The following is a 25,611-nucleotide window of genomic DNA, read 5'->3' as shown; positions in this document are numbered from 1 at the left end:
CACACAGCTTAAAATATACTTGATATAAAGTAATGTTTAAATCATAAACTGTTTCAGCAGCTTTTCGAAAGTAATACATAAAAACATTAACACCGTTAGGGATTAGGTAACCATTGCTTCAACATGAATGTCTGAGTGTACTATCAGTTTCAGAATTCCTGTGACTTAAATCCCCCTATTTTTTGGTCTTGGTTAATGGAGGATACTGATACAATTCTTACTTTTGTTATTGACCAGAGAGCCCCTTTTGGGGAGCTGGTTTCCCCCTAAATTTATAACCGACCTCATGTCCAATTCCGCCCTTGTGAGGAGGCAAGTAAACAAACAAACAAACAAAAAAATCAGAACGGATATTTTTCAGGGCATTTTATAACTAATCAGGAGTAACACTTCCTGGACATTTTGTAATTAAATCAGAAATAACTTTTTCCAGTTACTTTTTTAATATTAAAACTTTTTTTTTTTTTTTTTTTTTTTTTTTACACAGTGATCACCACTTATCAAGGCCCGGAAGCCACTCAGGGATAAGGGTTAACATTACATTAAACATAGTACCTATTCACAATGCCTCCCCACGGGACAGATTTAAATACCAGGGTCGTTTTTTTAACGTGGAGAAAAAATTGTCTTAGTCGTAAAGAAATCGAAACGTAGCATCTGAAGAACAGATACTACACTTTGATCTTAGCCAAAAGGCCAAAAAAGACAAATCATTTTTATTAGCAACAGTGACACCATTTTTTTTTTTTTTAAATATTTTTTTTCCTTTTTCAAGGGTGACAAGGTTTATTTGGAATATTCCACTTTTTGGAATATTCCACTTTCCTTTTTTAGGGATGCACAGCATGATAACGGACGGAGCGATAAGCGTAATAATATAATTATAATAATTAAACCATGCAGCAATAAGTGTATCAGAATTTTGTAGGAATTTTTGACACCCCTAACAGAAAACTGCGAATAAAATATAAAAAACTCGTAATTTCTCTTTTTAAAGTGGGTTGTTTATTTTCTGTATGGAATATACTTCCAAAATAAACTATTAAAGTTGTTTAAAAAATAATAGAAATATCATGTTTTATTTTTTTTTTTAAACAGTGTTTACAAAATGCCGGCGCACCTTCATGCAACCATTTTTTTACGTAATGAAATCAATTGAATTTTACGAGTTAAATATTTTTCAATTTTGAAACTTTAAAAATCTATCAAAATGTTTCTATTAGTTCAATTTTTACAATATTTTCAGGGTCAATGTGAAATTTTATGCTCTTTCCAATAAACCGTATATAATATTTTCGACAAACGTTTTTTTTTAATTCATCCCCCCCCCCATTTTGAAATGTCTATTAAAATTTATGTAATAAATTTACTCACCAAAGTTTTATATATCACAAATTGAAGATAAAAGATCAATAAATAAAATATTCTAATTTAAAACAAAAAAAAAGTGTTTTTGGAAATTTACCTGTAAAGTCCAAAATGTAAAACTTTTTTTTTAAAACCATGTAGATTTTTTTTTAATAAAACCTCATGTGATGCTTATATCGTCAAGTAAATACCGGACGTTGACGACAATTTTTCTATTTCATTCAATGTTTTCTTTTTTTAGATATTTAAAAAAAATGCACTCGATAAAGTAGAAAGAAAATATAATAATCAAAAACTCGTGTATTTCATTAAGAGAATTAAAAAAAAATCGGTCGACTGGATGTTTTGTTTAACGGCAAAACCTTATAAGTGAATGTATGCTTTTTTTATTAACTACAGAGGCCTCAAATATAAATTTTGGTTAATAGCACGCAATAAAAAAGAGACATTAATTATGTCCCTTTGACAAATCTGTATTTGATAAGTTGCAAATTAGCAGCAGCACCGCTTTAAGCTAATGGCGCAAAACGGGTTACGAAAATACGATTTTCTGGGACCCTTGCTTTAAAAAATCCTTTTATTTAAATAAATACATGGAATATAAAATATAAATATGGACAATTTTTATAAATGAGGAATTGAAGCACCCATTGCTTAGTTTTTTTTATAGGTAAGTGATTTTTTTTGGCATTTATATATATTTAATAGATTTTGGTATCAATTAAAATTGGTTGAATTTCGTGAAATCTTTTTTTAAGAAAACCGATGAAAAAAATTGTATTGTTTTCGATTAAACCTTTCATTATGTTAAAATTTGGTCTTTCCTCATTTTATTGAAAACAAATTACGTTTTGAAATTACATTTTCATATTGATTATAAGCTTCGAAACAGAGACAGTCTATATAATCAGATATTTATTCAAGTTTTCAATGGCGGCTTCTGATACTCCTATTGCAGCAATGCATGCAAACTGGCCTAAATTAAACCATGCAGCAATGCAGCAAACTGGCCCAAAAAGAATTTCTTTACAAAATTCATTTGTGTTTCGAGTTACTATATTTTACGTGTGAGACTAAGATATATTTGCCCAAAACAAGTCTTATAGTAAAAGGAATATAGAAGTTTGTAAAGCTAATGTATTTGCATATTTAGTTTGAAAAATATTTATATTTCTTTAAAAAAAAAAGATGTGATTTCTTTAATCCAACGCAACTCTCGCCCTCTCTATCACCGTTTGTCTTTCTCTTCAAAATCATTTGTCTTTCGAATTACCCTTTTTGTGTGTGGTACTAAATTTGCTCTTCTTCGTTGCCATCGACGTTGCCATCAAAATAACAATAAGAAAATGGTATTTGAGCGGAATAAGGATAGCGTTATCATTGGAATTTGCTGGATACTTTACAGAAATGGCAGAAAGTTGCCCAAACTAACGCTAGCATTGGTTTATTAGAACAAAAGGTGCTTGTACAGTTTTACAAAGACATTATTAAAAAAACACAGATGAAAAAAATTCCGTATTATGTACGTATCCTTGACGGAAAGAAATTCTCATTAAAAACTCTGTATGATGATTGGACAGACGATATTTTTTTTATTAAAATAACGTTAAAACTGTATATAGCATTTTCGGCATAACATTTTCGAGTTATCTGCTCCTTTCTCCGTCAGCTCATACTACTTTCAAGATGCTGTCCAAAGTTCGACCTGCGCTGATATATCTAAATTTTGATTATCTTACATTAAATAAAAACTGCTTGATCATATTACAATCACTGAATAAGAATCTAAATATTTCGTTAGAACAAGTAAACTAATTAATACAATGCAAAACTATTTTTGATTGCTTTCTGTTATTCAAAAATTAAATATTTATTTCCTATTTACTAACTTTGCCTACATTTGTACGAAAACATGTCCAACTTTCGTGCGGCATCTTCTGGCGTTTTATGTTAACTGCCCAGAAATTTACGATTATATCTCCATCCTTATTCGACAAAATTCTTAATGAACCGCCCCCTTAAGTAAACACTTCATCAAATCTCCACACTAACGTAATGTACTTGCAATACCCCTTATCCCTGAGTGGCTTCCGGGACATGATAAGTGGTGACCACTGTGTAAAAAAAAAAATAAATAAATAAAAGTAACAATAATTAGAAGAGAGCTTCAGAGAAAATAAAGGAACACACTACATCAGAATCTCACATGATTGGTTCGATTGAAAGGCTTCCAAAGCCACGAATTGGGCGTTGCTTTGATCGCAAATTACAAGTTGCTAGAAACAGAGAAGCAAAGAAACCGAGAAATTTTATGTAGATTGATTTCCATCACATTATACTTGAAAAGACAGAGTTTGCCATTTAGTGGACAACAGTGAAAGCTCTACCCGTGGAAATTAAGGAAATTTTCTTGAACTTGTGGAAATGCTAATGCAGTATTAAGTATGATAGTGTGGCTAAACTACACCTTGGTGTACTTAAAGAAAAAGAAGAAAAACTGAAAAGACCCTACGTGTCATTACTTTGAAATAGGAATTCAGAATTATCCGATCAAGGCTTTGGCGATTTCAGTTAGAAGAGTAATATTAGAAGAAATTCACAAGAGTAAGATCTTCTGTTTCCTCATGGATAAAACAGCTGATGTATCACATATAGAACACGTTTCTTTTGTTGTGAGAAATGTACATGACTTCAAAATAAAAGGACATTCAATGTGCAACCAACAGGAAATGGCGGATGAAGTAATGTCTATGCTTAAAACAAATCACCTGATCATGGATGGTATGCGTTTACAAGGATATGATGGGGCAGCAAATATGAATAGAATATACAATGGAATATCCAGACTCTGGAGACAAAACTGAAATGCACTCTATATACACCACCATGCCCACTGTCTAAATGTGGTCTCGGTCGAACGTATCAAATCAAATATTCACTTTGTAACGTTTTTTTCAATTTGTTGGAAAAACTATGCATTTGTTGTTAAATCGTCAAAACGGCTGCATTCATGAAGATCAGAGAACAATGTTTCCAGAAGACCGCTCACTTGAACTCCAGAAGCTATCAGACACAAGATGGGTTTGCAAAGAGTCAGCTCTTAGAATCACGAGGAAGGTCATTTCAACTCTGAAGCAATTTTTAGAAGAGATAGTACACAACGATTCGCCTGATGCATCAGCAGGGGATGCCTCAATATTGCTGAAAAGTATTAACTTTGAATTTCTTGTTTGTCTTGCGATTGCTACCCCCAGTTTTTCAAGAAATTACCCATGCATCTAATGCAATACAAGCAGAAAGACCTTGATTTTACTGCTTCCTACAGAAGTGTGGATATAGTGCTATAAAGCTTAAGAGAATTAAAAAATGCTGAAAAGTTTCAGGAGATTTTTATAAAGGTTTAAGAGAGAGCTAAATCAATGGCTATTGACCTTCCCTCTGTGATTGCGGGACAAGGAAAAATAAAAATGATAGATACAAGTATAGTGCTACATTAGAGGACCAGCAATACCAAACCTGGATGACTACGACCGCGGGAGCGTATTTTATGTGTTTTTAGATCTAATATCGCAGGGACTACAAAGAATATTTAAAGGTGGGAACAACACAACATGGGATATCCTAATTGTTTTCCATTTCATGACAATCAAGGATAACTGGGAAGAACCTGTGAATGAAAAAGCATTTACGTCATTGCCAAATTTATGCCAGTTTTATGAGCTAGAAAAACTAAATACGCTATGGTTGAAATTGAAGATATTTTATTCCTATTGATCGTTAGTTATCTATCTATCTATCTATCTATCTATCTATATATCTATCTATATTACTTATCTATCCAGTGATGAGTGGACAACAGAGATTTGAATTGTCATGTTTTGACAGGTTGTCAAACTCTGTGACCTGGTGAGTTTGCACCGGAAGTATGCAAGTGGGGGCTGAAGTGGACGTGACGTGTCATGTGTCACGTGTTCCGGTTTGTGCAAGCATAATTTGAGTTGGGTCCAACGCACCAAGAAAGACAGATGGGCTAAAACGGGTCTCCCTGTGAGGGAGAGGACGATCTTAGAATGGGGACATAGAAAAATCCACAAGCCAAGAGTTCGTCGATCACTCCCTATGCGGAATACCTGGGAGTGAATAAAATACATAAAATCTTACAACCTCTTCGTCTTTGTCTTGTGAAGCATCTCCCTTAAAGCAGGTCCGGCTTCCCCAGAAGCGACCGACAGCAGGCAGGTATGTCGTTTTTGTTAGGTGTATGATATATGCTTGACACGCACGCACCGAAAACACTAGATGAGTCACGGGCCTTGAGATTGAAATTTAGGACACGAGGACAACAGTCCGTTATATATTACAAACACAATGTACATATATATGGTCTGTTATGATAAGAACACAACAGACATTTAGTGCCATGCATCCACACAACATATGTACGATTCAATGCTATACACTACGTATGTTAATTTGGTCCCAATACAACAGGATCACTTGTTATAAATTGAAGGATATAATAGGAGTTGTCTACCTTAAGAACAAACATTGGAAACTAAAATGATTTCACTGTATTTCAGGCAACACCGAGAAGAGACATTTAGTAAAAAATAGAAAATAACGCCGAGACGAGAATGAAACGGATTGTGTGTGACAAGCGAAGATGGCGGAATATTGTTGAGCTGAACATAAAGAAGTGTTTATTTATACGCGATGCAACATTTGCATTCTTTCTTGGTACGGAGGGGCGGGGGGGGGGTCTTTTGTGTCGGCACAAAAGGCACATCTGTCATGGGGGGGGGGACAAAAGCAGCACGTAATAAAAAATAAATAAAAAATGTCACGGAAGAAATGTGTCTTTTTTTTTCTCATAGGAAATTTTCTGGGAGAAAAAGATCGTTCAGAGAGAGAGAGATGGAGGGATTAGGAAGAAGGAGAGAGAGAGAGGGGGAGAGAGAATGAGGGGTGGGAGAGAAAGGGAGCGGAAGGGGAAGAGAGGGAGAAGAAAAAGAGGGAGAGAGGGAGGAGAGAAAGGGAGAGAGAGGAAGGGAGAGAGAGGAGATCAGTGGAAGAGAGGGAGAGGAGGAAGAGAAAAGAGGGCGGAGAAAAAGATAAAAGAGAGAAGAGAGAGGAAGGGAGAGAGAGGAGATTATTGGGAGAGAGAGAAAGAAAGAGAAGAAGAAAGAAAGAGATCATTCAAAGAGAGAGAGAGAGAGAGAGAGAGAGGAGAGAGAGAGAGAGAGAGAGAGAGAGAGAGAGAGAGAGAAATGAAAGTTCTTTTAAAGTTGTCGAAAGTTAAACTATAACATATAGACAGATTTAGAATGCTTGTATAATTTGAATCATATAAACTGCCATTCTAATCGTTTTTTTCACGTTTCGGCCGATATAACCCCCGATCTTCTTCAGAATCATCTTTTCGAACTTAGGAATGGTCAAGTCAAATCCAGGAAATCCAAATGAAATTTTGATTTGGATCCTTTATTTAATCAGTCATAGCTGAGTAGAAGAATTTGCAATTGTATTTTGAGAATTCAATTTACGACTGAATTTTACCAAATACGTCACGAGACATAAAACAAAACAACCAAACCAAACACCATGAATAAATATTTGAAGATATGGACAACTTTGAAGCATCAAAATTTTACAAAAATGTCCATATTTGCCATTAAATAATGTTGTGAAACAAAATAACTAAATACCAGTTTGCAGTGAATGGGTGGGATTTTGCTGCTAGTCGGGTGACGCAGGGAGGGGGTATTTACGTGAAGATAGTACAAGTGCAAGAACAAAGTTGAAAGTCTTTTTATTCCTGGAACAAACCCTAACCCTAACCCTAACCCTAACCCAAACTGGTGGGTCGAACAAAAATATCTGCTTTGCAAATCTATACTTGCTTGTTTGCCTTCTTCCCTTGTGTCGAGTGGCCTTTGGGCCTTGATAAGTGGTGACTCCCAAGTAGAAAAAAAAAAAAGTACTGAGGTGGATGGTACCTGTTTGCAAAACATTTGCCTCTCTGATGAAGACCGCAGATGTCGAAAGGTCCTGTTCCATCAGATTATCACTCACTCCACGGCAAACGTCCGGCGTTGGTCATCAAAGTTACATCACAGAGAATCAGAGGTCAGTTTTAAGCGAGAAAAAAAAATAATTTGACGGTCCTTATTTGTATAAAAATAATTATTTTAATAAAGGTAACATCTATTTATGCGTATGAGCGTTGCCCAGAGGCTAAGGAATGAGGTTGGAGCATTGTCTGTTTTGGTTTCGATTCTAGCTGATGGCACCCAAGTCCTTTTTTTTAATTTACTTTTGATCTCATTACTCTATATTAGGTACAATATCATAATCTATAGAGAATTGATTCTATGAAAATAAATACATAATCTGTATGAATTAAAATATCATTTTAACGTGTATCTTACGACCGATATATATATATATATATATTAGACATTAAGAGGAGATTATAGATATATATATATAAATACCCATTCACATACACCTTTCACGATAAAGATAGAACCCAGAATTAGATAGAATCGAGCAATTGCATCGACAACGGACAACGCCAGACCCAAAGTGGGTTTCGATGTACTGCATCTCACCAGTGACGTGCTCCGACATAGGCACGAACCCAGGTCGTCGCCCTGATAAAGTGTGCAATACTGACAACCTAACCATATGGGCCACGGCGCAATCTATTGGCTATGCCTTGATTTTTTAAATTCTTATATATTTTTTTATTTATTTATTTTTTTATCCATTTCTACATTCTACGATGTGACAAGCAAGTGGCCCATATGGTTAGGTCGTCAGTATTGCACACTTCATGAGTGCGACGACCTGGGTTCACGCCTATGTCGGAGCATGTCACTTTGGGTCTGGCGTTTTCCGTTGTCGATGCAATTGATCGATTCTATCTAATTCTGGGTTCTATCTTTATCGTGAAAGGTGTATGTGAACGGGTATTTATATATAAATACTTAGTTATATTTTTGGAAAAAATGATTCTAGCAGAGTGCTCTATTATAATGAAAAAAATTCCAAAAATAAGAGCATATTATTTATATTTTATTTACAGAAAGTTTAGATGAGATAAGCCATCGGTACCGTTGGTTTCAAACCTTATAATAGGGGACCGTTTTAGATACCCATATCAAGCTCTCTTCAGCCAATATTAATTTCTTTATATATATATATGTATATATATATATATATATATATATATATATATATATATATATATATATATATATATATATTGTTTTAAAATATAATATATAGGCTTCTTACCACGAGGTCCCGATTTCGAATCTCGCTAGATTCAGCCACTCTGATGAGTCGTAGAGGACGAAACATGTGTCAGTGGGTAATTATATTTTAAAAACAATATATATGCCGCTCCCCATATGAGGCTACCAAATTGGTTAAAGGGAAAATTATTCCCAACTCGCATTTAGGTAAAAATGCACTTTCGTAAATAATTGAATTCATTCTAAACGTACCACAAAAACAAAAACAAATAACATACATTCATACATACATATATATATGTGTGTGTGTGTGTGTGTGTGTATATATATATATATATATATATATATATATATATATATATATATATATATATATATATGTGTATGTATATATATATATATAGGGAGAATTAGACCTGGAGTCTAAAGAGCAAAGTTTATTTTAATGTGTCAATACTTTAAAATAATCTTGCTCATAATACTGTGGATACATAATAAGCTCAATAGGTATATTTCTTCTAGAGCTATATTAATTTTGATTATAAAGATTAATAGTTATAAATTATGAATTAGTTTTGTTTTTCCTGGTGAAACTGATTCATAATTTATAATTATTAATCTTTATAATCAATATATATATATATATATATATATATATATATATATATATATATATATATATATATATATATATATATATATATATATAAAATTATTTGAATACATGTTACGATATTGGCAGAAAAATGTATAATTGCACTCTCTATCTAAAATGCCTTTAGTTCTTAAACTCTCAAGTTCGACGCAATTTTAGTTGGCAACAACGACTCCAAGGCTATCTCAGAACGACACGGATTCCTTGGACGAACAGAAGCAAATCGCTAACTTACATTTTATTTTTGCATATATTAATAATCCCTATGGCCTGCCTCTCCTCTTTCGCATACAGAAATTCTTAATTACCGTTCTTTCATTTTTTTTTCTTTCTCTTCGCATACATAAAATTTCAATTAATAACCTTTCTTTCTCTTTCGTGTCTTTCTCATATCAGAGAGATGTTTGTGCTCCCAGATTCTGGAAAATATCTTTCAGTTGATCCGTCTATGGCACTGTCCACCAACCTCGGTGATTCCAGCTGCAAACAATCCCAGCAGGCTCACAGGTCACACCTGTTATTCGAATATCTCTATTTCTTTATATATTTATTTTATATTTGCATTTCTCACTGTATTTAATCAATTTGTAAATTTCTTTTCTTTTTTTTTCTTTTCAATCTGTCAATATCGTCACATTCCAGCAAGACCACCCGACGTTGCCCCTTACACAAATATAGTCATATCCCACCATATCTCTTTATGTCGGCTTTAAATCTGGCTACTAATCAAAGTAATCCATCACGCTCCAGTGGCAATATGCTTTCTTTGAGATGAAAAAAAAAAAAAAAAAAAAATTAGGATGTCTTTTCAAAGAAAAAAATCAAAATTATTTACTTTGCACCCCTATCCCAGATATTTCATCTAACAATTTAGTAAACAAAAGATGCCATAAAAATTCAATTAACAATGAAGCAGAAACCGGAAGTGAACTGGAGACACGAATCATAAAGATAACCAATATTTTTTTTTTTATTAAAATCGTACAGATGTTCCTATTTACTCGCCTTCCTACGAGGACAGAGTTAGACACAAGGTCGGTTTTTAATATGAGGAAAATCCAGTTCCCCAGAAAGTTATGAAGGATTTCTCCTTCACTGACCAAGAACAGAAAAGGTGAAGTGTAGTATTAGAACAGATACTACACGTTGTTCCTAGCCAAAATGGTGATACACTTTGTAAAGCAAACAACGTGTGAAGTTGATCGCAAAGGAATAAATGGTTCAACTCAAGTGGTTCAATGCTAAGCAAAAATAGCTGAACGAGTTGAGTGAAGAATTGTTCTTTGGGGAAGAGAAGATCAAGTAAGCAAATTCTTTTCTTGAATTTGAATGGAAAACAAGAAAAAGTGTGTCAAGAAAATGTAGAATCAAATCACAGAATAATCACGGAACGATTGGAAGAATTCTGTAAGGAATGAATGGTTCGTCTTTTCTGAAAAAAATTCGTCCATGCTGTCTGATTGGTCAACCAATTTTATAAGCTTAAATCTGAAACACGTCTTCTTCTTCTTCTTCTTCTTCTTCTTCTTCTTCTTCTTTCTTCATCTTCTTCTTCTTTTTTCTTTTTCTTTTTTTTCTTCTTTTCCTGCTTCTTCTTCTTCTTCTTCTTTTCTTCTTCTTCTGTTTTTCTTCTGTTTCTTTTTTTCTTCTTCTGTTTCTTCTTTTTTCTTCTGTTTCTTCTTTTTTTCGTCTTCTTTTTCCTTGTTGTTGTTGTCGTTGTTGTTGTTGTTCTTCTTCTTCTTCTTGTTCTTCTTCTTCTTCTTCTTCTTCTTGCTCAATACAGTCTTAACAACTGACCCGCCGCTGCTACTGCGATTGGCCAACTTCTGAGTCTACAAAACCAATCAATCTGAAAAGGACGGACAAATGCCAATAACACTTTAGAAATCAATCGCAGATCAAAGATCAATTGAACTCCAAAAGTGAACACATGCAAGTATATAAATCAGGAATCGCATGGGAATGAAAGGTCAGTAACTCACATTTTGCATAAGCATTAACAATTGGTGGGTGTGAAAGCGATTGTCCAGCCGGAAATTTACCAGTTGGTTTGCGGAAGATTCGATTAACATGCGGATGAGTTTTTAGGTTTCTAATTATTTTTAGGACGGTTGCTTGTTGCATGTGGAAAAAGAGCCAAAATACATGATTGACAGATAAGCACCTTAAATATCCAAATATATTATTTCAAATTATAAATTTAAGTCAATCCTATTCTCGACTTTCATCATCAAGAGCTTTTGTCCCATAAAATCAATATTTAATTTTGAATTTAAAGTACAAAGGGCATTCAATAAGTAATGCACATGACCTACTCCCAGTTGTCTGATCTAGCTGAAATTTTGCATTTACAATGATTTATATCTCTATGGTTTATGTGCTAAATTAAATATCTGAATTAATTGTGGTTTATGATTTACAGGTGTTTGAATTAAGTCAGGTGTGAAATGGAAATTGTTGAGCGTTATGCAGTGATCTGGTTCTTGTATTTGAAAGGACGCACACTACAGGAAATTTTTGATGAAATGAAAGAGACCTATAGTAATGATGTCCCATTATATGACATTACAAAATGTTGGTATTGTGAATTCAAACATGGCCGGAAATCTGTCTGTACCTCCCTCATTCTGCTATTTTTAAGGCATACATCAATAAAGTTAAGGCTCCCCTTTTGGAAGATCTGCACGTTACTATTTGCGAAATAGTTCAAGAGGTCAAAAATTGTGCAGGGTCTGTGAAAATTATCAGTTATAAGCATTTGCAAATAGATAAGGTATTTGCCAGATGGATTCTCAGGTTGCAAAAATGAGAACGTGTCGAGTTCTCGAGGATGGATTTGGAAATGCGCCAAGAAGATATGTCAAAGTTTTTCAAAAGGCTGATTACATCAGGATGAAACCTGGATCTATCAATATGATGCGGAGATAAAAGCCTAACTTGGATAAACACATGCATATATTATTTTATTATTATTATTGCTGTTGTTGTTATTATTATTTTTATTATTATTATTTTATTATTATTATTATTATTATTATTATTATTTAATTATTATTATTATTATTGTTGTTGTTGCTGTTATTATTATTATTTTATTATTATTATTATTTTATTATTATCATCATTATTGTTGTTGCTGTTGTTGCTGTTATTATTTTATTATTATTATTATTATTATTATTATTATTATTATTATTATTATTATTATTACTTTATTATTATTATTATTTCATGTATGTACATACAATCGATATCCTGACAAATCCTCATGAGGATGAAATGAAGAAAACTATGTGTAGCTTAATTGCCACGTATATTTTTAAAACTTACTATATATATATATATATATATATATATATATATATATATATATATATATAATGATTGCAACGTCTTGCCAGACGAGTGCCACTCCCTCGGACACTTAAAGTCCATGAGCCCAAATGTCTGAGGAAGTATCTATACAAAGATGAAGTTACAGTGTCTTAGCTTTGTACGACAGCTAAATCTCACTCTCGGTTCAAAATGTTGAGATCGAGCAACAAGCAAGAGCAAGATAGCCATCAACAAATTAAACTGCAGACCAGCTTCATGCAGGTACTGGTCTCCTGCTTTATGTTTTTTTAAATCAGAGATTTGCTTCTCCTAGAAAGGTTGCCTTCACCACGGCTTACAGGAGCCCTCTCCACCCCAACACATATATACATACACACAAATATACACGGTGCTAGTTGGCCATTGACCCCGAAAAAGGATTCATCCGCCCTTTGAAAGGTCTTGCTTTTAATCATTCAGGGAGACTAGCCGCCCTCCTCACCAAACAAGTCTGGAAGGGATACAGTTTAATCGCCAGTGACCCGATCATGAGGTAGGTAGTACTGGGTTACATGGTACCAGTAGCATATGACATGACCTGACACAATATATATATATATTAGTTGGATTCCTTGGACTTCTGTTCTTATCTTGAGTGTCATTTTCACAACGTTTCGGTCGATGTAACCTCCAGCCTTCTTCAGGTGTATCTTATTGAACTCGGGAATTTGGATGAAATTTCAAACAGATCCCTTTATTCACTTCACAGGGATAGCATGCTCTTGTTCTGTCAGCCATAACTGGATAGAAGTCCTAAGTTATTTGCAATTGTATTTTTCGGTCGTCCACAATTAAGAATTGAACTTTTAACATCCAGAGGAAATCACTTTTACAATTGATTTTTTCAAGTACCCTAACAACTGCGGTTCTAGTGCAATTTTTAGGAGTCTTAAACCTATCTTTTTATTTCTATTTATTTATTTAACTGTTATATTCCTAAATACTTAGGAAATAAAGACAAACGTGAGTTACACCGAGTGGTATGTGTAATGGGGTTTATTTATAATACAGAAACGTAAGGCTGCTCGCCTAAGGTAAATAGAAGTACATAGTAACAAGTATGGGGAAGAAAGTCTGATAATCAACACGTAAGACTATCCGTCTTACTGCGACTGCTTGTCTGCCGCTGTCTGCCGCTGTCTGCCAAACAGTCCAATATATATATACAGTTTGTAACCGGTGTATAGCCAGTTATGTTCCTTCACAACACCTCCCCCTGAAGCTGAAATCTTCCTGATTTTAGCTTAAATACCTCTTCCTTTTAGGGTCAGGGCTTAATCTCCTGGTAACTTTTCTCTTTCTTGCGCTTTTCCTTCTGGTCAGCGTTACCCGGGGTAAAGGTTTCTGTCCAGCCCGTATGGTCGGTTCAGGCGAAATATTCATTGTTTGCGGTACACACGCTGGTTTTGGTATATCAAAAATATCGCACAATGTTTCCATTGGTGTCTCTTCCACATTTGGAGACAGTCTGGGACGTATTTGATTTCTGTGTCTTTTGCAGACAAAACTTAATCCTTGGATGGTATAGACCATGCTCCCAATCCTTTTTTTGATAATACCTTCAACCCACTGATTTCGTCCATTTTGAAAATTTTTGAAATATACATTTTCACCTGGGGAGAAGCACTTGGTATTAAGGTTTTCTTTTTTGAAAACTTTCTTTTTCTCTGGTAGCAGCCTATCGAAGACAGATCTTATCTTTCTTGCAAACATTAGCTCAGCCGGGGAAGAATTGACATTATTATTAGGATTTGGTGTCACTCTGTAAATTGCTAAAAATGTTTGAATACATTGTTCGTCTGTGTCCGTAGTAAGATTTTTCTTAAGTGCCCTTTTAAACGTATCTACAAATTTTTCGGCCAACCCATTCGATCGTGGATGGTACACAGGTGTTGTCATATGTAGAATATTTAGTGAGTCACAGAATTCTTTGAATTCATGAGCAGTAAATGCTGTTCCATTATCGCTCACTAAGGTTTTTGGCACTCCAAAACGGCTAAAAATTTCATTAAGCGCACTCACAGTGTTTTTTGCTGTTGGATGTCTAAACTTAAATATTTCTGGCCATTTTGAAAAAGAATCTACAATAATCAAGTAAAAATAACCATTTATAGGTCCCGCATAATCAATATGCAGACGTGACCAGGGTAGGTCCGTCTTTGGCCATGGCGTCGTTTTTACTGGAGGATCTCGAGCTGCTAATTGACATCCTCTGCATGTCTTGACACATTTTTCAACTTCCTTGTCCATACCAGGCCAGTACACATATCCTCTCATAAGGGATTTCATTCTCGAAATGCCCGGATGACCTGTATGAAATTCCTTCAGAATTTTCCTCTGTAACGTTAGTGGAATTACGATCCTCTCACCATACATGAGCACATCTTCACAGATGGAAAAAGGCGTTGTTTGATCTACCTTTTTATTTTTTTTTATCCATCCCAATTGATTTTTCATTTTCTTAATGAAAATGTCATTTACTGCCTCTTTTTTTATTTTTTCGAAAGTTACCGGAAGTTCACGTATCATATTACACATTGAACTTGTACATTCACTTTCGTCTTTAAGCGCAGCAATTACCGTTTCTTCGAAACTTTCGCTTCTTTTAGGGATCAACCGTGATAATGCATCTGCGTGTCCTAACTTTTTTGAGGATACATGTTCCATCTTAAACTGATAGTTTAAGAGGGTTACAGCCCATCGCTGTAATCGATTCGCAGTATGTGTGGGAATGCCTTTCTTTGATCCAAATATGGTAAGTAGGGGTTTATGGTCGGTTTGCAAAATAAAAGATCGTCCATGGAGAAATCGATTGTACTTTGTAATTCCAAATATTATCGACAGCGCCTCTTTTTCAATTTGGCTGTAATTTTTCTCCGCTGCAACCAACGTTCTTGAAGCATGGGCGATAGCTTTTGTCCTACCATCCTCATACTTGTGAAGTAATACAGCGCCAACACCGTAATCACTGGCGTCCGTTGCTAGTATTAGTTCCTTTTCTGGATTGAAATGTGCCAATGCTAAGTCTGACAGTAGACATCTTTTGATATTTTGGAAAGCAGATTCACATTCCTTATTCCAGTTCCATTTAACACCCTTTTTCAGTAACTCGTTAAGAGGAGCTCTTAAATTATGTATGTTAGGGATGTAAATTGCATAGTATTGAACTAATCCCAAAAACGATTTTAATTTTGTCACTGAATCTGGAGCAGGCATCTTTTCAATTGCTTCAGTCCTTTGTGGATCCGGTCTTCGACCCTCTTTGTCGATTATTTGACCTAGATATTTAATTTTTTTCATAAAAAAATCGCATTTTTCTGGGCTCAATTTAAAACCAAATTCCTGTATTCTTTTGAATACTTCTTTTACATGCTTCTTATGATCTTGCAAATTTTCACTTTTAATTAGGATATCGTCAAGGTAGGCCATTGAAAATTCCAACCCTGCCAGCATCGTGTCCATAATTTGCTGGAAAATAGCAGGAGCAACCTTTAATCCAAAAGGAAGCCTCTTTAGCTTAAAAATGCCCTTATGAGTATTTATGCCTAAGTATTTGGAGCATTCATCGCTGATCTTAATTTGCAAGTAAGCATCTGAGAGGTCTATCTTAGAAAAAATTTTTCCTCCGTTAAGCTTAGAGAACAGATCTTCTGCGGACGGAAGGGGATAATTATGGTCCAATAGACAGTCATTTAAACCCGTTGAAAAATCTCCACAGACCCTTATTCTGTTATTTTTTTTTTCTTTACATACACGGTTGGACTTGCCCAATCTGTGTGGTTAACTTTTTCAATGACTTCCAGTTGTTGAAGTCTATCCAACTCTTTTTCGATTGCGTCCATCGCTGAAAAAGGCACATTCCTTTTAGGTTTGAATACTGGAGTGGCATTTTTCTTTAATTCAAATTTTGCCTCTGTCTTAATACAGAGTCCTAGTCCTTCGGCAAAAACATTGGGAAATTCAGTTTTCAAATCCTTCAGGAAGTCTTCCCTTTGGTTTGCTTTTTCTGCAGTTAAAACGTTACAAAACGAATTTATGGGTTTCTCCCATAAATTAAACAGGACAATCCAATCTACCCCAAACAGGCATGTATTCTTTCCTGGTACGACGTACACTTTGGATTTATGAGTCTGGTTAGCGAATGTCACTTTGCATTTTAATTCTCCCTTGAACTCTAATCTTTTGCCGCACACACTTCTCGCCGTCTTTCTGGTTTTCGTTAATTCAGGTCGACCTATCCTTTTCCATATATCTTCATTTATAATACTAATATCTGCACCGCTATCCAGAAGCAATGTAACCAGATGTCCATTTATCCGAACATCAACATATTTCCGTCTTTCGCAGCTTTTTTCTTTATTCATGCGAAGCGTATTTACATTATCGGTCCCTTGTCTTTTCTTCTGGGCACAGTATGTTCCCTTGTGACCTCTGAGACCACATTCATAACATATTTTGTTCCTAAACCAGCAGGTCTTATTGTTGTGTCTTAAACTGCCACAACATTTACACTTTAGCTTTGGGTCTTTGTATCCTTTAAGGATCCTGTGTTCTTGGAACCTGGACTTTCTTGTGGTCCCTTGCCTTTTTACTTGCTGCACCTTAAAAATATTTTTCTCTTCAATGCGAGTGTTGTCTTTCTTTATGTTAATCAGACGTTGACACTCTTCAGTGACTTTTTGCAATGTTATGTTAGGATCCGCCTCCATAATTGTTAGGATCCGTGAACGTATATCTTTGTCCCTTGGTGCTGTGAGACCTTGTACAAAGATTAAACATTTAAATTGGTCTGCGGAAATTTCATTCAATTTAAATGATTCGCATAAACAGTTCACAGTGCAAGCATATTCTAGATAGTCTTCAGCTTCTGCCTTCTGAATGTTCAAACATTTGTATCTAGAGTGAAATAGGCTATCCCTTTTATCAAATATTTTCGACAAGGTACTAATTGTTTCCTCGAACGAAACCTCCTCCGGTTTTTTTGGTAGAATTAGATTTGCATACTTGGTGTTTTCATCAGTACCCAGTTTTTGTAGTAGCAGGGTAACTTTTTCCTCATCGGTCCAGTCTAAACATCTTTTCGTAAAAATTGTTTCGTATCTTCTGTAGTATGCAGGGAAAGTAACACCAGTATCCGGGGAGTAACGAAATTCCGTTAGTGAATTTGAAATACCCTCGGCAGAAAAATTAGTCTTCTTCCCGGTCGACGTTAGAATTAGCTTTTCTAAATTCTTTTGCTGTGTCGACATTTGTCGCTGTAGTATGTTTGTTTGTTCTTGTTGTGCCTCTAAAGTTTTTTGTGTTCTTTCTTGTTGTTGTTGCAGCTGTTGCTGTAGCTGTTGTTGTTGAATTTGTTGTTGTTGTTGTTGTTGCGCTAAAAATTGTTGAGTCATTTTTGTCTGTTCCTGGATGCTAAGGGCTAGAGCCTTAGTTAACTCTGCTAATTGTTCCATGTTAGCTTCTAGTACAAAAATGTCTTTTCGAATTCTACACAATAATTCCAAAGAAAAATCGTAAATTTACGTATATCGTAAATTAGTAGCAATATGCAGACACAACACGTTTCAACAAAGTTCATCCATAGTAATTCAACAGGCTTTGTAAAATAATTCTTTTTTTTTTTTTTTTTTTTTTTTTTTCAACAACGTAAGTTCATACACAAAATATTTCTTACTTCCCACGACAAATAGTTCCAATTATTTATATAAAGGCAATAACAAACAATTAATTTTCAAAAAAAAAAAAATATATGGCTGCCGTTCCCACGTGGCATAAAATGGTACAATAGTCGTTGTATTTATATTTTTTCTTTCGAAACTCGTAATCCTTTAGTGTAGTTTCGAATTCAACTTGCGACCATTTTTTTTTTTTTTTTTTTTTACTTGTCAAAATAAATATAAATTCCACTTTACCTTGAACATGTTTCTATAATTTCTTGTGAGTTCTTTACGAAGAAAAATCCGTACTTTTCGCTACTTTAGGTAGGAAAAATTTTTAAATTCATTGACGCACGTGGTCAAAAATCCTTGTGTAGTTTGTTTTTTTCGTAAAACAAAAAATCCTTGCATTGTACACAGTCCTTGGTACGGTAATTTATCTCTGTTAAGAGAAAGAACATCCTTTCGTCGCCATTGTTATATTCCTAAATACTTAGGAAATAAAGACAAACGTGAGTTACACCGAGTGGTATGTGTAATGGGGTTTATTTATAATACAGAAACGTAAGGCTGCTCGCCTAAGGTAAATAGAAGTACATAGTAACAAGTATGGGGAAGAAAGTCTGATAATCAACACGTAAGACTATCCGTCTTACTGCGACTGCTTGTCTGCCGCTGTCTGCTGCTGTCTGCCAAACAGTCCAATATATATATACAGTTTGTAACCGGTGTATAGCCAGTTATGTTCCTTCACAACATTAACGAAATCAAATTTTATGACATGCGTGATTCGTCATATTGGATTGAATTCACAGGTTGAGACAACTCAATTCGACTATTTTTTTAGTTTAGTCTTTAAGTAAAACTGCTTAATCAGCAAAAACCCATAAAATTTGATTTTCTTAAATAAAAAATATGTGATTTTTAGAATATAACAATTCCATACCATGACAAGTAGGTACACTACAAAAGTTTATGTTTTCCTAAATGAGTGCAAGTCTAAATATCCGAAAAAAAAAAAAAAAAAGTGAGTACTATGAATATTTCCATTCAAAACATTTGGGCTCCATCCAATCCTGGGTTCCCAAAATCAACAGAGATTAGACCATTCCTGTTATATCCGGACCCTGTTGATTTTGAAGTGGGAGTTTAATTCTGTGCAGTTCTAGGAGGTCCACCCTCCCAGGCTTTGCCCTCTCTCTTAGAGAAGGGATAGTTTATTGCTAATCACCTGAGGCGCCCTCACCGGGGAATGCCGACGGGGTTGCCCAGGCACATTTTGCAGATCAGAGTGCCCCTCCTTGGGGAGCACTGACTTTTCAATCCCATTTTTCAACCGTGATGTCTAAGTTCTTTCAGTGGAAGAGAACTAAACACTTTGACGGATTAAAAGGCGAGACAAGCAAACAAACAGCCAAACAAACAGACAAGCAAACAAACAGACAAACAAACAGACAAACAAACAGACAAGCAAACAAACAGACAAACAAACAGACAAGCAAACAGACAAGCAAACAAACAGACAGATATAACACAGAAAACTTTTAACCCGTTAAAAACGGAAACAGTTATAGACCATTGAATGAATGCTTTATGACAAAATGACGGTTTAATCTGTGTTCATTTTTGCATCCCAATTAATTACTATCTGTGCATCAAACGGATATCATAATCATTAGTTCGCTACACCAACAAACAGTAACAAAGGTACATAGAAAATTCAAGTCATATCAGCCCAGTAGTTGCTAAGGAAACGTGTAAATGTGGTATTGTGGTGCCTAATTCCTATTAATCCTGAGCTGGGCATCGAATGGATACCATGATACTTAATTCACTGTACCTAATCGTAACAAGAGTCCATACAAAATTTCAGCTAAATCAGGCTAGTAGTTCCTGAGAAAAAATGAAACGGACAGACAGACAGACAGACAGACAAACAGAGAAATATAATATATATTGATCTTAAAAGTATTATTGAAAGCCACTTTTGAGATCTCAACTTAAACCAATTTGTAAGATGTCAAAATGCAAAGAAAAAATTTAAAAAATGAATGAAATAAAAAAAATCTTCTCATGTGATTTGCTTTTAAGTCGCGCATTTCACCTTTCATGTTTGCTCAGAAGAAGCCATCAATCACTTTTTTTCTTAAGCCATCAATCACTTTTTTTAATTTTATTGAATAAAAGTAACTTTTCGTTCAAATAATACAAAGTCACCAACCCGTCCCTCGCAGGCCAAACGAATCCGCGGAGATTTGGGAAAATGGCATTATTTTAAACGGAACATTTTTTTTCTTAATCTTATCATTTTTTGAAGTTGTTTCTTGTCAAGAGAATTTTTCATTTAAAAAAAATGAGGAAAAAGAAAATGGAAAATATATGGATCAGTTCTAATTTAATTGTTGGATTTTTTGTTAAACTAAGATCATACTAAACAACAGGTAGTATCCTTAATAATCTGCAACCGACATCTAGACTGACTCAGGCATACCCAAAGATTGGCCCCAGAGATAACTATTAACAAACTGGTACAATGGACTCGTGACGGGAAAAAAGGGAATTTGGAGCAGACAATCGAGATAGATTTGATTGCAATGGGAAGAAGCTGCAGGAATGTTGTGGATCTGGATCCAGACTAAAAACGATGGTAAACTCATGTGTCGCAGAACGCGGGAGTTCTTAAAAAAGTTAGAGTTTTGTGACATGTTAGGGAGCCTATGTCCCTAACACGATTAAGCGATTAAGTTAACTAGTGTAAATTTTAACAAAGGTCACACTTAGTGCATGATATGATAACCTTAATCTGTAAAAATCATTGTCACGGTTGAAGCAAAGATGGCTGACATGTAAGGCCAAAGCTAAATGCTGTAGACAAAACAAAGGCAAGATGACGGATAACGGGTTTTTCAATGTGAGAAAAAAAACAGTGGCGTAACCCAAACCTGCAAATCATAATCATTACCAGGATTGAATCAAGGATGGCTGACATGTTGGTTCAAAGCTAAACATTGTAGAAAAAATAGTTGAGATGACAAATGACGTCACATTTTTCAAGCTGAGAGAAAACTTAGGTTTTCAAGTCAGTCTATCTGTGGAGGCCATATGATAGGGACTGCCAAAAATGCAAATCTGGCATAAGTTGCATAATGCGATTGGTCAATAATGTAGAAAACTTTGATAACCACTAAGTGTGAAATGTTATCTTGCTATCTCTCATTTCGATTAAGTTAGTAAGTTATATAAATTATTAGTTAAGATAACATTAGTCTATCTCTTTCTCCTCAGTCAGTTCTTTCGAAACTAAAACCTTAATGACAACTCTCAGCGAACGTCTCCTTGAGTCTTTCCTGCATGAAAAGAAGCTTATTGTTATATTTTCACTAGCAGGGAAACCCGACGCTGCCTGAGATCGAATGATGATTTACAAATGTTTCACACTCCCATATTTTTATTGTCATCAAAATCTGTGAAATCGACCAATTTTCAATCAAATCTATTGATTGCCTGTTCGAGTTGGGCACCCATCGCAAGTGCACCGGGAGAAAGCTTCACATGCCTCTACACGGTGTCTTAGTCTACAATACATTGTAGTCTACATTTCACTGTGGAGAACCTACTGTTGATTTTATAAAATTATCTTTTTATATATAATGACTTGAATTAAAGTTTAAAATGCAAAAGTCAAGTGTCATGTTTAAATTGTGCTTTAAATAGAAACATTCATTTCGAACTGTCATATCAAAGAACCTACTGTTGATTTTATATGCCAGGCTTTTCGGCTTGTGTTGTAATAAAACTTTTTAAATGCACTTGTAATGTTAGGCTGTGTAAGGTGTTAAATTTGGGCAAAATTACCTGCTCCTTCTTTCATCGGATATTTTTATAATTAATCATTGATATTTATTGAGGGTATTCTAATAGAAAACCTATCTAAGAACACTGCCAGATACATAAATTAAATTTATGTGAAATTTCATAAAAATCGCCCCTCACCGTTTCGGATTCCATCTCTCTCTCTCTCTCTCTCTCTCTCTCTCTCTCTCTCTCTCTCTCTCTCTCTCTATCTCTATCTCTCTCCCTCTCTCTCTCTCCTCTCTCTCTTCCTCTCTCTCTCTCTTTCTCTCTTTCTCACGCACACATACACGCACACATACACAAAGTTCCTTTTATATAATAGTAGAGATTAATAAAAGATCGCACATGTTGCGTTCTCACCAGTGAGCGATCAAGACACTAAACAAAATCTCTTTTTATACATACGTGCACGGGATGTTTACGTGCTGGTCTTTTTAATTCTCTCCATCATTCCTTCTTTCATCATCGACACATTTCGTGATTGTGATTGTCTAGGGTTATTGATTGTCTTGCCTTTTTTACTTAGGCAAAAATAAACCTTCCATCCATAAATGACACAAGAAAACTTTGCTGAGTTCTTCAAGGGTTTATTGAAGGGAATTTACTTGGAAACCTACGAATAAACTTTTCCACACTTTATAAATACGGCTACCAACTTTCCATGATTTATCCATTACGACAAATGAAATATCTTGTGATGCAAGGTCGCGCCCACTTGCTAATTTATATACATGCTTTAATGGCTGCTGCTAATATTTTTGCGAGCTAGTTATTCTTCAGCTGCTACTGATAGTTTCACATGTGTCTACAAGCGCTCTGTTACATACCTTCCCTTCCAAAAAAATTCTTTACAAAAATTTTAATTAAACCTGCCTGAGGCAATAAAAGAAGACAAGAAAATAAAACTCAAAATTTCACACAATAAAACATGAATAATTAAATCCGAATAAAAATGTCCTAACCTGTTCAAGATTCCCATTTTATAATTTTTTCAGAAATTCATTTCCTTATTTATTCTTTAATTTTTCATTTGTAAAAATAAAAGAATTCCAATGCGTTTTCTAAAGATTTAAAGACAACGTTTTAATACGTTGAAAGAGAAAAGCTCAGTTAACTATTTAAATAATGAGATTGTATTTTATTATATTTTCAGAAATTTCACTGAAGAAGTATTTCAGTTTTGGTGGGCAAAAATACAGTTTCAAATGTTAACAATATTTTACAAAGCCAGTTACATCCATGCAAGTTCAAATCAAAGTTTGAATATTTGATCTTTATTGGTCCTGAATCTGTAACAGAATATTTTTTTTATTTTAGTGATAAAACTAGTTTATTGCTTCTATGTTATACTGTTAATTGTGTTCCAAAATATTTTATATATATATATTTTGTGTGAGTTTTTTTTTTTTGCACAGTTTTCTTCTGATTATCTTTCATCAATCCTCGATTCCATCTCACCATCCTATCAGTCATAACAATTATATCTCTCCTTGCTCGTTTGATAGATTTTTGTGCCGACCGACCAAATAGTTTTCTTCTGGTTAAACTTCCACTTTGAAATCGTTGACTAAAGTCCAGTCACTAATTTCTGATAGCTAGGTTACGTTTCATGTCCAGAGAATTTGATTCGTTGTCCGAATCCTGTCAACAACTTTAGGACTGTCAACAGAAAAAACTTGTTGCTTTTTACATTCTCCATCTCTATAAACCAGAACTGTGAGCACTCCAAATGCTTAGCTTTTTACCACAGCAGCAATGCAAGCTGATGCGCCTTATTGTCATAAAGAGTTTTAGTTTCAAAGAATAATTTCCTTCATGTCAAGTGTTTTACTTAACCACCATAAAGTTTTACTTTCAAACGCCTTCAAATTTTATCTGAATCCAAGTAGCAAAATACCTCGTAAATAAAACAAACGTCGCTCAGCATAGCCCGTGCTAAGAATTGACATGTCTTTTTGTTCAGTTTCTTTCTTTCTTTTTTTTTAAAGTAAAACTAAAAAAATACAATGTCTTCATATTTAATGTTTTCACAATAGCAGCATGAATAGTCAATTGTAAACGACCCATAAGCTTGAAACAAAATTGCTACTCTTTATAGAAATACGGTCAGATTGCCACTGTGGTAGAAATATAAATGCCCACTAAGCATTTGTGGTGCTCACAGTTCAAGAGATGACGAATGTAAACAGCGATGATTTTTTTTTTCTGTAGACAGCCCAAAAGTTGTAGGCAGAATTCAGACAATGAATAAAATTTCTCGGATATGCTTTCCTGACTGTACTGACATGCAAAAGTTTAAATGTAATGTGAACAGACATCTCGCTTATCTCCTTACATAGTGCACTGATAAACACGGTCCCATTGGCAATATGCCTTACTTGTGGTGAACAAGAGTAAAAAAGAAATATTAATAAAGTTCATTGTTCAAATTCGTTTTAATTAATCTCTTAAACAATTTCAAATCACAATGAATATAAATTTTATTTTTTGTTTTAGATTTTTTTACTTTGCAAAGAAAATCCATTTTTCATAATCAGGAGGAAGTTCCTCACTGACAGCGATTGAAATTGGTGATCAGTTTTATCGAAAAAGAAAAAGAATCATCAATATTATTGATTGCTAATCGATAATGAAATCAATGTGGAAGTAATTTAGAAGAAAATGATCTGGACAAATAGATTCGCTCAAATTGTTCGGACAAAAAAAAATGGAGGAACGAAATCTGATTACAATTGGTCATTTACCAATTTTATGAAACTCATGCAAATTGACTTTTTAAATGCATCAAACAATCGCACAAAACCTGTATAAAATACCTTCCAACACAACTCCCCACTTAGAATACTCTCTATAAACCTGGACTTAAATCAGTGGCAATATGTCTTGAGAAGAATAAATTAAAAAATCAAAAGGAAAAGATTCGCCTTCTTTCTGTTAAATCTACGTATACAATTAAGAAAAAAGAAAGTAATATTTAGTGTATTTAGTGTTTACTAATCGTGTTGCGTGTTCACTCTCAATTGCAAGAATTTATACGGCAAGCAGTTTTAGTGGGCCTGAGATCAACTCTTGTTATGTACGAGATACCGTCAATAAGTTTCCAGGCTTATACTGTGGTTAAATTATCAATTGTTGACTATTCTGCACTTTCCTAAACGGATTGTTATAAGTTCTGCACTTTCAACTAACAATGTCGAGGGTTAAATTCGACACACTGCTGTGAATTCAATCAGTCTCTTTTTTCATTCAAACTGGTAGCATGTCATTTGCATATGATCAATGATTAAATTCGACACACTGCTGTGAATTCAATCAGTCTCTTTTTTCATTCAAACTGGTAGCATGTCATTTGCATATGATCAATGATTAAATTCGACACACTGCTGTGAATTCAATCAGTCTCTTTTTTCATTCAAACTGGTAGCATGTCATTTGCATATGA

The 25,611-nt window shown here is 34.5% G+C and overlaps 1 protein-coding gene and 1 pseudogene across 1 annotated transcript in view; both read right to left on the bottom strand.

Moving 5' to 3' along the window:
- LOC145293692 (proton myo-inositol cotransporter-like) overlaps positions 1-25,611 on the bottom strand; it is a 383,417-nt gene that overhangs the window by 159,182 nt on the left and 198,624 nt on the right. The window lies entirely within an intron of this gene.
- On the bottom strand, positions 607-709 carry LOC145294429 (U2 spliceosomal RNA; annotated as a pseudogene).

Source organism: Euprymna scolopes, chromosome 15, assembly GCF_053919585.1.
Source record: "Euprymna scolopes isolate OS-2025 chromosome 15, ASM5391958v1, whole genome shotgun sequence".
NCBI classification, from domain to species: domain Eukaryota; kingdom Metazoa; phylum Mollusca; class Cephalopoda; order Sepiida; family Sepiolidae; genus Euprymna; species Euprymna scolopes.
The sequence above is the reverse complement of the archived record's forward strand: the minus strand, read 5'-3'. Positions and strand labels throughout refer to the sequence as shown.